The sequence below is a fragment of the Leucopleurus acutus genome (genome assembly GCF_964270905.1).
Source record: "Leucopleurus acutus genome assembly, chromosome: 2".
NCBI classification, from domain to species: Eukaryota; Metazoa; Chordata; class Mammalia; order Artiodactyla; family Delphinidae; genus Leucopleurus; species Leucopleurus acutus.
This window is the reverse complement of record NC_139143.1, coordinates 26062802-26077122: the sequence shown is the minus strand read 5'-3', so window position 1 is coordinate 26077122 and position 14321 is coordinate 26062802. Positions and strand designations below refer to the sequence as shown.

Here is a 14321-nt window from a genome sequence, read left to right as displayed (position 1 = left end):
ATTTTATTTAATAATTGCAACTCTTTACAGGCTTCAGAGGCTGAGATCTGTGTTTCATTTGTTGAACACTTGATTATGGATTTATGACTTTATTTTGAACAAAGTGCAATCAAATTTAGAAGATCTGTTTCTAAAACTCCTATACTTTTTTGTAGGACACTTAGGTAGATTCATAAAGTATGTTTTGAAGTTACAAACTGTCTGATGTCAGCAATTTCATATCATTTAAGCTAGTTCTTTAAAGTCGCAAACATTTCTCAAATCCAGTTGATGACAGGCAGCAAGAGAACTGCTTACTCCCTGATGAAGTCTGTTTTTATTTAACATAAGCTTTATCACAACAGTTTTGTAGTTCAGTTACTCCAGCTCTACATGTGTAAATTTTGCTGATTTTGACAATTATGGTTTGTATTTCTCTGGGTATAAATAGAACTGTCTTTGAGCACAGTTACGAATTATGTATGTGCAATAACCTATCAGTTGCCTTTCAGCACAAGTCTCTGCATTCGGTAGGAACGTTATGTCTTAACATGTGAACTCTGTTCACTGCATGTATCAAACACGTTGCAAGATGGGACCATGGAAGTAAAGAGTGAAGCTCTGCCCAACTCTTCCCATCTCATTTTTTAAAGTCCTAATAATAATACTTTGTTTTTTTTTAAAAAAAGAGAAATCCAGGAGAAAATAAACCAGATGAATGCAGGATAATAGGCATAAACTCCGACTCTTCTGGGCAAACCAGCACCTGTGTCCAGCCTAATTACAGCCCTACAGACCAGGGGACATGTCTCATTTGTGTCTGCAATTCCAGAGCCAGCAGAGGACCTCCCTGTATCCTAGGTTCTTTTTTTTTTTTTTTTTTTTTGGCCATGCTGCGTGGAAGTGCAGAGTCTTCACCACTGGACTGCCAGGGAAGTCCCTATCCTATGTTCTTAATACATGCTTGTTGGGTAAACTACCCAAAATAGCACATTTGTTTGCCTAAGACTTTCTGTGTATTAGTGCAAAGGAATGAGGATGGGCAGTTTCTTTGTAACAAGACCCTCCAACATCCCACCACACAGGGAGCTGCTTCCTCTGCTGAGACTTAACTGCAAGCAGATGACCCCTTATTACTATTTTGGAACATCTTTTCTACAAGCCAAATGTATTGAACTCTGCAAGTTGGCTTTTTCAGTTCTTTTAACTCATACACCCTGTGAAACCTAACGTGTTTTTGCTTTTGAGACCTTCATGCTGTGTGGTATCAATCTAAGAAGAGTCCTGGGATCGTAACAGAGACACAATTAGCAGACTGACCTCACTTGACTTGGTCAGAGTCTTGACTGAAATCGAGGGCATATCAGTGGTTCTGACGGTTCCTCTTTGCGGAACGTTGCTGTACACGTTTCTCAAGACAGGCCTGACAGTGACCTTGGTGTGAATGTCTTTTCTGTGATCTACCCTTGATGACTGTGAGCTGTGCATGCCTGAGTAGGCCGTGGCTTGTGTTCTAGAACACTTAGAGCGTCTGGAAGAGTCTCTCTTGCTGTACATCGGTGAGACTGTGAGTCCTGTACTGAGCACTTGACACCCGTTCTAATCCAAGGCAGTGTCATCTACCTTGGTTTTATTCTGACCATGGCTCCTATGAGGTAAAAAAAAGAGGTAACGCTTTGGAAGTTATGGAGGTAGGAAGCTGAGGGAGACTTCTTTTGATGGAGAAGTACCCACTAGATAGTTATTTAAATATTTATAGAAAGGCAACTCTCTGCTGCGCACTGTGTTAGACATGATCTCTGCCCATTTTATGCAGTTCTCCAAAAAAGCAGCCATCATTAGTGGCATTTGGACCATCCATCTAACCTAACCCACCAGGAGCCTTTCATAGCACTTTGGGAAAGCACTGAGATGTTTTGAAAATTAAAAACGTGAGGTCAGGGGGCAAAGAGGTGTCACAGAAAGTTGTGATTGATTCCTAATTTGCAAGCCTCTTGTCACTGGCAGGACTTTGAGAAAGTGCCCAGTCAGGGATCTTGCAGGGATGACAGTGAATAGACTAAACTCAAACCACATTTATCCCATGTAAGGAATGAATAGCTGTTTGTGATGGAACTTACCAACTTAAAAGATTCAGAATTTGTGCTGCAGTAGCCTTTTTTTTTTAAACAAAATAAGTATCACTAGAAAACTCAAATGTTTCCTAATTCTTTTTCAAAAAATGCATAATTCTTTCATGTTTTTCATGTCATTCCCCAATAAGATTTCATGTATGAATTATGGCCTCTGTGTAACATCTTCTCTCAGACTTGGACCAGTAATGGAAACCATTCTTAAACTTAATTTCCTTTTAATTCCTTCCAATTACTAGGCACTGGTCTTTGTGCCAAGAGCCAATCCAATTGGTACATTTTGTGAAGAGTGTGGAGTCATGTTTCTTTAAACCACATGTGATACCCAGAAGGCATTCTAACAGAGTTACCCTCATCAACGTCCTTAGAGTAAGTTATTCTTGATTTCAAGAGAAGTTTATCCCCAGGCAGTCCTTGGCACATGTGCTTAACAATAGTCTTTCAGGTTTTCCCCATCTGCTGACTGGTTAGTGGCCTGCAAGTAACAAGGACCGTATTGGATAAGTATCTTAAGCACAAAATAGCATAAGAAATCTTTGGTAACTCTTATCGGCAGGCTTCTCATAGGAACACCAAATATTGGAAGGCTTTTGAACCACAGATGCCAAAGAAAAATGTTAGTTAAAATCTAAGACTGATAAAGCGTTACCAAAAAATGATGCTTTTGTACATCAAAGGACACTATCAAGAGACTGAAAAACAACCCACAGGATGGGAGAAAATATTTGCAAATCGTATATCTAATTTAGGATTAATATCCAGAATATATAAAGAATTCCTACCGTTCAACAACAAAAATCCAATTCAATTCAAAAATGGGCAAGAGACTTGAATAGATATTTCTCCAAAGAAGATATTACAAATGGCCAATAAACACATGAAAAGATGCTCTACGTCATTAGTCATTAGAGAAGTGCAAAGAAAACCCCAATGAAATATCACTTCACATCTGTTAGAAAGGCTGTTATCAAAAAATGGACTATCAGTACTGGCAAGGACGTGGAGAAAGTGGAACCTTTGTGCATTGCTGGGGGAAATGTAAAATGGTACAGCCACTGTGGAAAACAGTTTGACAGTTCCTCAAAAAGTTAAATATAGAATTGCCATGCTATCCAGCACTTCCACTCCTATTTCCATAGACAAGAGTAAATAAAGTAAAGGTCATTCCAGGCCGAAACCTGGGATGAACACAGAAGTGGGAGAGGCACAAAAGTCCACACTTGTTCAGGGAGTAATGACTAGAGTGGGACGGCTAGAGACCACAGTGCAGAAAGGCACCTTAGGATATCCTGCATCTTCTTCCTCACTAGGCTGTCCAACTCCAGGTTCAAAGCCACCAGTTTGTCTTTATTGTCATCTTTTATATGGTAAGGAGGAAGCCTCCTAGACTATCAGTCAATGAAGTAACAAATGGATCAGAACTATGGTCATGCCAGTGCACAGCCCACAGGGTGAGCACCCAAGGGCTCTCATCTCGGTGAGTAATGGACTTTGTGGCAATGATGCTTCACTCCTGCTCCTGGAACCACTTTCAGCATCCCCCACCTGAGACTTGGAAAGGCCACTGGTTAGGAGTAGGGAGCAAAGTTTGGAAGCAGAGGGCACAAATAGCTCATCCTGACCTTGACAATCAGAATCTTGTTTTAAGCTCCATGCTGCTGCCTTCAAAGAAAAGCCATTGCACAGGAAGAGATATGAGCTTGAGATCACAGGAAGGACACATTTAATCATCTAATCTATCCTCCCAAGTACTGGTCTGAATCCTTCCCGACAGGGTGATATTCTGTACCACTGGCTTCACATAATGAGTCAGCTTCACGTCACCTCTCTTGGAAGGTTGTTCTACAGCACAAGGGGTGCCCACTGATATGCAGTCTGATGAGCAGAGAGAGATTAGACTTCCCTTTCTTTTGTGTGCACAAGATCAGAATACAGTCAAGTGAATGCAGATGAAATGACTGCTAGGGCTCCTATTTGCCTTTTCTCTGTTTATTTTATTTTGATAGAGAGAAAGCATGGAATTGGCTCAGTTGAACTCTGGAGACTGGAAATAGTCACGATTGTAATGCAGTGTAATCGTCAAGCCCAGACTCCTTGTCTAATGTTATTTAACTTCTTTTTGGCCTTCCCAAGGAATGTGGTAGAAGAGAGGTCATCTGGGTTTCCAGTGTTGGAAAATAAAAGCCCTCTAATTCACCTAGTACCTGCATTGCTCTGTCATCTTCGTGTTTTGCTTAGAGAGTAGGTTAAAAAAGTAGATGAGACCCTTCCAGATTTTTCCCTGCCTTTTTTTGGTAAACACATTTCTTTTGAAAGAACTCTAACTACATTTGCAGATTTTCAAAGCCCAGTTTCTGCACAGTTCTAATAACCCTGAAGGGTGGTCACAGACTGAGCTATAGAAAGAGGCACCATCGAAATGCCACATCAAACATAAGCTTCATGTAAGTTTCTTACCTGAAGTAAACGCTAAAACTCATGAAAAAGCATAGGAATGTTCTAAAACTATAAGTTTATCACTAAGGCGATATAGGAGGCTTGGGGATGGTGTCGTGAGAAAGCAGTGGGAAAGATTTGAGTTCAGGCGCTAGGCGAAAATAGGATTTTATTATATCAAGAATTCCATTTGCAACTTTCATTTTCTTTCTTCTTGAGAATTCTTTGAGAATCCACGGAGAAGGAGGGGGTGAGCAGAAATCAGGGGAGAAGCTCTGGGTTACCATGACAACATGACTCTTGACTCCATCTCTGTCACCCATCAGTGCCTTTCGGATTACTGCAGAGATCTCTGACATTGGAATTAACACATGCCCCTAAACCTGAGAATGATTTAAAGCTGAAGAATAGCAAAGTTTCTAAATAGTACAATGAGCTCATCTGTACTCAAAAGATGTGTAATGCTCATAATGCAACATAATTGAGATATTTCCTTATCCCTCCCCCAGTAAAGCTGTCATAAACCACTGCAAAGGCTCTATAAAAAGTGACAAGGCTATAGAAATGTCTGTTGCAAAACATCGTAATTAATCGTAATGGCTTGGGCCAAATAAATTTTTAAAAGGAAGTAAAACTTCAGATAATGTGTAAAATGTCAGAGTAGTATTTACATTCTAAATTGCAGTAGCAATCTAAACATTATTATTACTCCTAATCGGGTCCTGCAGATGGATTAAAAAATGAGCATGCATCTGTACAGACCAGTCTTCAGAGTTCACTAAATGCTTAATGAACCATTAAGCACCCCTTTATAGTATCTCAATCTTCATTAGCATACTCAATTTTGGTAGTCTGTTAATTCAGGGGAAACCTATGGACCTATTATTTTCTATTTGTCCATAAGGGCTACTGATTTGCCTTCTAAGTTATTGTTTTTGTTTTGTTTTGTTTTTCATCAAAGGGATGACATTCCTAGCTCTTGATTATGCTAAAGTAAGTACAACTAAATATAGGATCTTTCCCTTTCTGTCCCGGAGCTAATAAGTCATAAACATTGTTTGAATTACTGTGAAGAAAGATCAAAATAAAAAGAAAGATCAAAATAAAAGCATAGCTCTTGCCCTCAAGCACCTTGCTGAAAAGAGCTACCTGGAATTAACCAAACTGTGAGGTTTGAGGGCACAGTCCTTGGACTGCCAAGTCTGCCCAAGACTTCTGACACCAACTGCAAGGAGTTAGGGTCCAACTACAAAATTAGAGGAAGAATCCAGAGAAGACTACTCTCACTTCTGACACCAGCTACAAGTTTAGAAGGTTCCCAAAATCACCTTCAGGTTTGGTAATTCACTAGAAGGACTCAGAGACTCACTGAAAGTACTCACAGCTACATCTTATTATAGAGAAAGGATACAGATTAAAATCATCCAAAGGAAGAGATGCAGAGAGCAGAGTTTGGGAGGGTTCCAAACATGAAGCTTCCATTGTCTTCTGTGGAGACAGAGTGTGTTACCCTCCCATTGTCGATGTGTGACAATATACAGTGAGCTTTGGTGTGCAGAGTTTTTACTGGGGCTTCATTATGTAGACATGATTGATTGATTGATTTCCAACTTGGTTGAACTTGGTCTCTAGGTTGACACATGACCCAAAGCCACTGACCTAAATCACGTAGTTGATCTTTCTGGCGTGGCCACCTCCTACCCTAAGACTACTGGGTGTGGCCCTATGATCTCCTGTGGCCAGTCCCCACCCTACACAAAGATACCCCCAGCAGATACAATACAGATTACTTCCCAGAAGCTGAGGGCAAAGACTAGAGCTCTTCGAGCAAGGCCATATTCTTGACTATACAGGAGTCAAGACAAGTCTGAGTGAAGAGGAAATACTAAATTATGTGGTAGGTAGAGGGGGGCTTAGTGGAGCTTGGATGACCAACCAACTATTTGAAGAGCAATGGAAGGAACATGGACTATTCCCAAGCAAGAGAACTTTTAAGGAGGACATGATAAATGTCTTTCAAAATGTGAAGGGCCAGTGTGTGCAAAAGGATTATTCTTTTTGCATACCCTGTGTGCCCCTAGAAAACAGAGTTGAGTGTCTGTGGGTTAGAAGTATAAGGAAGATATAAGTTCAATATAAGAAAGAGCTTTCTAATAATTGAGGCTATTCAAAAATATTACACAGGCTGCCTGGGAGATGGTAAGTTTTCAGTCATTAAGAATATTCTGGGGCTTCCCTCGTGGCGCAGTGGTTGAGAGTCCGCCTGCCGATGCAGGGGACACAGGTTCGTGCCCCGGTCCGGGAAGATCCCACATGCCACGGAGCGGCTGGGCCCGTGAGCCATGGCCGCTGAGCCTGCGCGTCCTGAGCCTGTGCTCCGCAACGGGAGAGGCCACAACAGTGAGAGGCCCGCGTACCGCAAAAAAAAAAAAAAAAAGAATATTCTGGCTGAAAGCAGATCACCTGTAACAGTGGCAGTCCTGTTATTAGTAAATGCAGTGACCCCTAAGAATCCTTTCAACTCATACTCTGTGGTTCTAAAAAATTATTTTTCTATTTTTTTCTTTTATTCCCAATTAAGAATTTTTATTGAAGTATAAATGACATGACATTATATTAGTTTCAGGTGTACAACATAACGATTCAATATTTGTATATATTGCAAAATGATCACCATAATAATTCTGGTTAACATCTGCCACCATAAGTTAAAAAATGTTTTTTTCTTGTGATAAGAACTTTTAATATTTACTCTCAGCAACTTTCAAATATGCAATACAGTATCATTACTAATTATAGTCTCTGTGCCATACATTACATCCCCATAACTTATTTATTTTATAACTGGAAGTTTGTACCTATCTTTCAACCTTGTACCGTAGAATCAGTGGACTTTCTATATTGTGCTTCTAATTACATGAATTATCTTTAAGGTGTCTTATGTTATACCTGAGTGCTACAGCCTTCAAATGAATGTACGTTTTCCTGAGCAGAACTTAGATTTAGAATACTAGGAGTAATTCACATTCTAGTAATTGAGTGATCAACGACTAGACCAGGATGGAAATTTGTTCTTGCTCTAGATAAGAAGGAATGAATTGTTAAGCAAAAGAATAATATAAGAAAGTTTTCATGAAACACATTTAATGTATATAAGTGAACCCGTATTTTATAGCCACTTAATAATTGCAAATGTATCTCAAGTGAGATCAAAGCAGATTAATTAGGATTTTAACTTGAAACCTTCTGTTAGCTATAAACTCAAGTTACATTATAAACTTCTTTTGAAATTCTGAGTCTATTCCCTGTTTACAGCTGGTCTTTCTCATGAAGTGGGCTGAATTAATGTGAATTTTATCTTATTCAGATAAACAGAACACTGATATCCAAGATCAAATGGATTCATGCAGCCCAAATTTCCTTAGATTTCATCTTCCTGTGGGTACAGGGGTAAATGAGTAAAGTCATAACTCAGATTTCCTTGGCCCCCAACCCATCCCTACAGTTTAAACCCTCTAGTTTATGTAGACTGTCTTTCTATCCAGATCCTTTCCGATGTCCCTTAGGGAGCTCTCGTGAATGCTCGTCATGTAGTCCTGCTGGGGGCAACTCCTGCTTCACCTAGAATAGAGGCCCCTGTTGGGCCCCGTCACCGCTCTCCTGCCTCCCATTGGGTACAGCCACCAAAGTTGTCAAGCCACCATGGTGCCAGCCCTGGATAAACAGGATGGCATGGGGAGAACGCATCTCTCCCATGTATTACCCTGCATCAGAGGTGTCCCCAAATGATGCTGTTTGTGCTAGGGTTCTATAGTCTTTACTAAAGAGCTCCATGAGAGAACAGCTAGGTTAACCTTGACCACTCTTAGGACCTTCACCAACAGGTGGTCTTCGGTTAGGTAAGGCGTGAACTCATACCAGGTAGCATATCAGTCAGATCACAAGGCTGGTCCTTCTGCTGGCAGTGGGTGGTTCTCTTCCGGGTCCCCTTCTAAGCTGTCCTCTGATGAGCAGTCTCATCATCTCCCACGCTGCTGCATGCCAGTGCTGGCAGAGACACCTCTAACACACGCGCCAGACACAGGCAGCTATTTTCGCCAGTACTTTATTCTGCAAGCCAGAGTCACTCTCATTGGAAGACCTGAGAACCGTGCTTCTCTATCAAGGTTGCCAGGTTTACGCACCCTCCTTCCCAGCATCCCACAACACAGACCTGCTTATGCCATTTGCAGTACAAATGGAGTAATATCTGAAACTGAGCAGAAAGCCCTTTAACTTCATGAACTCCTTTTGAAAATGCCATTAGGATAGCTTGGCCTGTACCAAGGTTTGGGCTGTTCTCTAGTACCAGAAACCAGAAAATTCATGTCCTAAAATGTTGGCATCCTTGAGGGGAACATTGCTGAGAAAAGGCCACTCCTGCAGAGCAGACAGCGTCCCAAGCAAGGAGGCGTGCAAAGTCTTCTCCCAAACATGTGAATGTCTGTGAAGCAATCGTGAACAGGGCACCACCAATCCCTTGCAAATAAATAAACGCAAGGGAAGTGATTTTTCCCTTGTGGATGAATGTATTTCAGTGTCACAACTCAATAGTGTCACAAGTAAGCATACTTGCTTGGGACCTAGAAGACAGACAGAGGCATGAGAGTTTGCCCTCACCCAGGGGGCCTGGTGACTCAGTCTGCCCTCTCACAATGCTTCCTAATGAGAGAGAAAGAACCGCACTGATCTTGCACACCTTGGCCAGGAGCAATGGGCCATGGATGCTGGTGTCTTGGGACCCTTGTCCCCAGACCTTGGGCTGGTCTCCAGAGGACAACAATGGTGACCCTTCAGGCAATAGTCTAAGAGGATGTTCACAGACCAATAGGATGTGAGTGGAAGGAGACAGGGTCAGTGGGAGAAAGGGTGTAGAGTAGCGAAAAACTAGGCCAAGTTCATGATTTTAGCCTACCTCTGGGCTTTCTTTGCCTTTCTGTTCTTTGTTCCTTTTCACTCTCCTCTCCCCTGGTGATCAGTGGGTGGATGCAGGGACCTGGTGTTGGGGGGCGAAGGCTGGGAGATCAGAACTCTTAGAGCTGGCTCGATCCCTGGCAACTCTTGCCCAGCATCTCAAGCTCTCTGTCTGGGGCTCTACAATACAGTCTGGCAGTTCACAGGTAAAGTGGGTAGAAAATGGGATAGGTACGAGAATGCAATGTAGTTCCAGGGTCATATCCTTAACCATGTGAGTGATACCAACATTTTCTTGGCATGTAAACATTGGGTGTTATCTTGATCTGATCTGAATATCTGACACCGGTAAGAATTCAGTGTGTGGTTTCCATTCTTGAACGCCAATGGTGCATTGCTTAAAAATAAACAAGCCCTGTCTCCCTTTTCTAAAAAAGAGCATGCTTGTGTGTACGCCTGGGTGGATGCGTGTGTGTATGTTTATGATTTATACGTCTGCTGCCCACAGGAATCCTTCTCTTGCAAATCGTTCTGGAGATTAATTAGTTTTCTAGATTAACTAAGCTCCTTTCCTTTCATTTTATTTCGAATTAACATAACTCATTTTGCTTTCTTCTGTGCCCTCATTGTTTTTGCATTAAAGGAGGCACATTTTTGACAACAGACCCATGTCTGTAAGTGGACATTTATGGTTCTCTCTCACAAGAAGCAGGCCTTGAGGAAGAGCCATCCCATGGTGCTGTAATTGGGTTGCCCAACCTGGCGATTCAGAGCTCACTACTTTTTTCTCCTTCAAAAGAACGTGGTCCGTAGATGCCTTTCTTTCTACTTCCAGAGTTCTTCACCTCCTTCCTGGGGAAGAAATATATTTAACAGCTCTCATGAAAGGAATGGCTTTTTTCTTATGAAATTACCTGGCCAACATTGCAAATGTGTGACTTTGGACATCTCATTTCACTGGTGGCCCGGTACCAGATTACCAGTTGAGAGAGTTTCCCAGCTCTCAGGGTCAGAGAACAAAGAGCTAGAGATTCCAGACTGTCCTTTCAGAAAGGAATTTAGAATTCTGTTGGGTGTTTTGGGGGACCTCAAGCTCATACGTCCCTGGATGCCTGCCACGTAGGAGAATCCCAGCCAAGGAGACATCAAGGTCTGGGTGTTCTCTAGCCATCAGGGAGTTAACAGTGATGGTGGAGACACCCCACAGCCTTGAGGGTCTTTCCTTAGCATGTGCTGTTTCAGATTTGTTCTTCTGTTGTTAGCTTTAGTGGATGGTATGTGTGTTTACATATGTGTCTCCCTCACTGGATAGCGGGCTTCTTGAGGTCCTCTAGGCCCTCTGCCGTGCATGTTCTCAGCGTCTGCAGGGTGGCTTCCTGATAGTCGGAACTCACCAAATGCTTCTTGAGTGAGCCATTCTGGACATTCACGAGTTAACAAGTTGAAGGAGGGTGAGCAACCTCACAGCCCCCTTGAGAAGGACAGGCTCTGCATCACATAGGAAATGACTGGGGCAGTTGCTGATAGCTGTGTCCTGATGGTCAAGTGATTTCTAAAGCCAGCATTTGTTCCTCTGCCTGTTTCCATGCTGCTGACTTTAAAAGCTCTCTCTTCATGAAACATCTGAACTGAAAGAAAGACAACACAGACAACTATCAAATCAGAACAAGACTATTGAATAGTAAGGAAATTAAGACACACCTTTGTGCTCTGGTTGGTAACTCTTTGGCACTCTGTATAAAATGAAACCACCTTATGTCATTACTCTATAGCACGCGTCAATGGACTTTTTCTGTAAGGGACCAGATAGCAAATATTTGTGGCTTTAGGGGACCATATAGACTCTGTCACAACTACTCACCTCTGCTGTTGTAGCATGAAAGCAGCCAGAGACAATATGTTAAAAAATTGGTGTGGCTGTGTCCCAATAAAACTTTATTTACAAATACAGGCAGTGGGCCAGATTTGGCCTACAGGCCTTAGTTTGTCAGCCCCTGTCCTAGAGTACTACATTCTCTTTCATGCTCTTGTAAAATTAATATTATTAATTAAAATTTACTCATTATGCCATTTTTTGGTGTCCTCTTGCTCTGTCTAATAAAAGGTTGACTTATTTTAAAAAGTAAGACGTTTTTCCAAAAATCATTTTAAAAGGTGTGTACCGTTGGGGTGGGAGGGAGGGGGAATATGTGTGCATAGAACATGGCTGCCTGAAAAAGCGGCATGGTTCTTCCCAGACCCCAGTCAGCTCTGCTCCGTCACCAGTGCTTTCCTCTCCCACCCAACCTATCTCTCCCACACGGCCCCCTAGTCTAAATCCTCGTCCAGCCTGGCCCTGAGGCTCAGTGGCAAGCAGCTCTGCACCTGCGCTCTCCTCTTCCTCTAGCCTCAGTCTGCATGCAGAGTGCAAACTGAGTTTGTGCTGACCACTGCCCTAGAAACTCTTTTGAACCTTTTTAGTTTCCTCCCAAAGACACTGAGTGAAACCTACAGTTTGCAGCCTTTAGTACCCTGTCCGTTCTTTCACCTTCCCTCCCCAATTTAATTGTCTTTGTTCCAAGTTAAAGGATCATGAAGAGGTGGAAAAAAACAAAGCTTTATAGCCACCATCTTTCACTCCCATAAGGTATGTTTTAGAGTCTAGAGAGGCCCACATGAAACAGTCTTGCCGGCAGTTTTACTGGCTTTCCAAAGGAGAGCTAAAATGCTGGTTGCCAAGCAACACACATGCCCTGGCTTCTTCCAACAATGTGGACTTAAAAAAATAAAATTGTCCTATGATTGACTCATGAATGGGGAATCATGTGGAAATACACGGGGCAAACAGTTTGATATAACAGTGCTATATCTGTTTATTCTGTCTTTGGTATCGTTTCCTGAAGACTCTACGGGGTCACATGGAGAAATAAGTGGGGTGTACCTTCAGCAGAGTGCAACTGATGAACAAGACGTATCAGGAACGTCATCGTACCGTCGGTCCTTGGAATCATTTGCAGATTCCATGTTGTGAATTACGTTCAAAATCCATACTTTTACCATAATTTGCAGACATGCTTAGTAGCAAAAACTCTGAGCCACCCAATGCACATGTTCCCAGCTGAAACTGGACAAGGCAACAGCCCTGCCTTCTTGTTTCACCTCTCTTCATGCGAACAAGGGTCCTTTTTGCAGTCTATTTAGGGACACGTGTTTTTAGTATTTCTGTGCTTTTTTTTGGTGATCTCACTGTTTAAAGTAGGCCCCTAGGTGTAGTGCTGCAGTGCTGTCTAGTGTTCTTTAGTGCAAGAAGGCTGTGATGTACCTTGCAGAGAAAATATATGTTAGAGAAGTTTCATGCAGGCATATTATAGTGCTGTTGGTGTGACTTCAGTGTTAATGGATCAACAACATGGCACATCCAGAGAAAGGAAGAGGAAATTCACCGCTGTATATCTGACTGCTCTGGAAAGTACTCAGGTTACGTCTAAAGTGCATAATGAAGCTGTAGAAACAGGCTGTATTTGTGGATCACAATATGACCAGTTTTTTTTTAAAAGCATAGTGGAAAATACCATAAGGCTTAAAGCCCAAGAAATTTATGGTCATGTTACCCAGAGTCAGGGAAATGTTCAACCCTTCTCAGCTAGTGTTTTATTATACAGAAAGTATATATAATTCATTATTTATAAGAAATAGAAATTAAGGTGTCTTTAAAGAGATATGCACATAAAACAAGATTATGTATTGATCCATTGATGAAATATCGTGACCAGAGGGTCTCAGGAACCTAAAACCATGTATTTCCCCTAGGAGCATGGCTCAGCATTCACTAATTCAGTGTTCATGGAGACTTAACAAAAAATAACTATCATGAATAATAAGAATTAACCATATATGATCACAACTTAACCCTAATGGCATCTATCTTCCACTTCCCATATGGAAGACAAAGTCCTAAACTCATCCAGGTGCAGTGTCTCTGCTGAGAATGTGTGCCAGGAATGGGACTTGACTTCCCCATCTGGTCGTGAGCTCTGGTGGTGTCCATGATATTCCTGATAGACATTTTGAAGGAAGTTAAATGTTTAGAGCCCGGAGCTAGGGCTGGAGGTCTCTTCCTCCACACCCCACTTAGCTTTCTGTCCAAGTCAGTTCAGGCTGCTATAACAGAATACCATAGACTGAGGGGCTTAGGTAACAGTCATTTATTTCTCACAGTTCTGGAGGCTGGGAATCCAAGATTAAGGTGCTAGCGGATTTGTGTCTGGTGAGGGCCCGCTTCCTGGCTCACAGGCAGCTGTCTTCTCACTGTGTCCTCACATAACAGAAGGGACAAGGAAACTCTCCAGGGTCTTTTTTATAAGGCCACGAATTCCACTCATGTGGGCTCCACCCTCATGACCTAATCACCTCCCCAAGGTCCGACTTCTAGGTACCATCACTTGGGGTGTTAGGTTTCAACACATGAATTTGGAGGACACATAAACATTCAGTCCATAGCACTCTCCTTCCATCACTTTTATCACTGATTATTTTGCTCGAAGGGAAACCCTGCTATATGTTTAAATTGCCCTGGCACTGAGTCATAGTGAGCCCAGTATCCCTGAACTGACACCTTAATTGGTCCCAGATGGAAAGGGAAAACTATTACTCTTACACCAGTCTTTCCTCCCTGAAGGCCTGATGCAGGTCACATGTGAAGTGGTTTCCTGTCTCCAAGGTCTAATCCCTGCTGACAGCGGCCTGCATGTCACACTGAGTCTCCTGAGCTGGACAGTCTCTCTCCAGAGAGCTGAGTTGGCGGGGTGGAGGGGAAAGGAGGGGATGTCTGGCTAAGAGTCT

At 42.3% G+C, this 14321-nt stretch overlaps 1 protein-coding gene across 1 annotated transcript in view; it reads left to right on the top strand.

Annotated features, from left to right (window-relative positions):
* The window catches only part of KIF26B (kinesin family member 26B), a gene marked incomplete at both ends in the record, with an annotated part of 493633 nt that overhangs the window by 454248 nt on the left and 25064 nt on the right, over positions 1 to 14321 (top strand). The gene's annotated exons all lie outside the window — the stretch shown is intronic.